The sequence below is a fragment of the Physeter macrocephalus genome, chromosome 10 (assembly GCF_002837175.3).
Source record: "Physeter macrocephalus isolate SW-GA chromosome 10, ASM283717v5, whole genome shotgun sequence".
In the NCBI taxonomy this organism is placed as follows: Eukaryota; Metazoa; Chordata; class Mammalia; order Artiodactyla; family Physeteridae; genus Physeter; species Physeter macrocephalus.
This window is the reverse complement of record NC_041223.1, coordinates 45,136,525-45,138,249: the sequence shown is the minus strand read 5'-3', so window position 1 is coordinate 45,138,249 and position 1,725 is coordinate 45,136,525.

Here is a 1,725-nt window from a genome sequence, read left to right as displayed (position 1 = left end):
GTGAGAGGCCCGCGTACCGCAAAACAAACAAACAAACAAACAAAAATAAATAAAAGTATGGTCTCCACACCTATTGGGAATACCTCTCAGTAAATTAAGGAACTTTAAGGCAAAGGTAAAATTAAGATATTCAATTGGATAAAGAGCCAAGACAAAGATCAAAGTACAGTTTTTCTACAGAAAACTGTAGTCTCATGTTTACTCAGGGTACCTGTAATGGCAAGAGAGAGACAGATTATATCTATATCTATACCTATACATATATCTTTACCTAGAGAGACAATGGAGCAAGAAAGCAAAAGGATATAGCAGATCTGAGAACCATGTTTTGAAAACAACTGAGTATAGGTATTGGCAAATATAGTTTACTGAATAAAAAAGACAAGAAGCTTATGAAAATCTGAGAGACATTTATAGTCAAAGGAATCGTAATCCCAACTGGACCTGTGGTCTTTCAACGTGGTACAAGTAGCACATGGATGAAGAAAACTACTCAGCCACCAAGAAGGGCAAATGCGCGTTAAGTAGTATTGAGCCAAGGAAGATAACAGAAGACCTTCCAGAGGGTCGAGTCATGAGAATCAAAGAACACTTTGCAGTCACCAGGGTAGGACCTCTGTGGTGTTTGCCCAGGAGTAATTCAGGATTGTAACAGGTCAGTTAGTGCCTGCTGCTGACTTCCATATTTCCCTTTCAGGACGGAGTGTTTCCTGTCGTTGTCCTGGCCCTGTTCCTCCACTAGGCATTGTCTGTGGCAAACGGATTAATCTATTACTGTGAATTCATAGTCTGAGGACCAAGAAGGGCCACATGAAGACCTGATGTGGAGACTATCACACACTACCCAGATATTCTGGACTGTGAGGTCCATGTCATGACCGGTTTGGACTTTCGGTTTGTTTCTCTGGGGAAGATTAGTGAGTTTCAGCCTCTCGCCCACCTCCTTTCCTCTCCACCCACCTTTCCCCTCGGCCTTGTTTCTATCCCAACAGTGGACACACAGAAGACTCTACAGAGCACAGCTGGAGCCTTGTCTGAATGAGGCAGGTGGCTCTTTCCATCCTGTATCCCCCAGGGCTTGGGCAGACGCCACCAGATCCCGATCCCATGTTTTCCACTTATCCTCCTATTGATTTTTGACACCTTTCAGTTCTCAAACGGTTCTTTATCTTCCATGTTCTTTAAACACAGTTTCTCACTAGGATTTATTACCTTTGGCAACAAGAGGTGAGTTATTAGCATTCTAGGTTCAGGGAGCAGCCCTTGATATGAGCCCTGTGAGCAAAGAAAGAGAAAGAAGAGACTGAAAAAGCCTCTGCCCAGAGTTGTTCCTTAGACCTTCTCATTACATCAAGGCATTTTATATTAGTTTTTTTAAATTGTAGAAATAACATATGCATGTTAAAAAATCAAATACTGTATATATATCTTAAATGTTTTTGCTTTATTTTTACACGAATGGATTGTGTGACATGCAGTGTTTTTGCTTGCCTTTTTCAATTACCACGTCTACTCTGTCTTTTCAACCATACCAGCACATACAGATCGACCTCAATCATATGGATCTGCTTTGTATTCTATTGCATAGATGCCCATAATTTATATATATAGTTCTCTACAACTGAACCTTATCTGATTGTGAATGTTTTAAATATGCAGCATATTTCATGTGATTTATTCTTTTTTTTGTTTGTTTAATATTTAGATACTTTTATATTAAGTTAT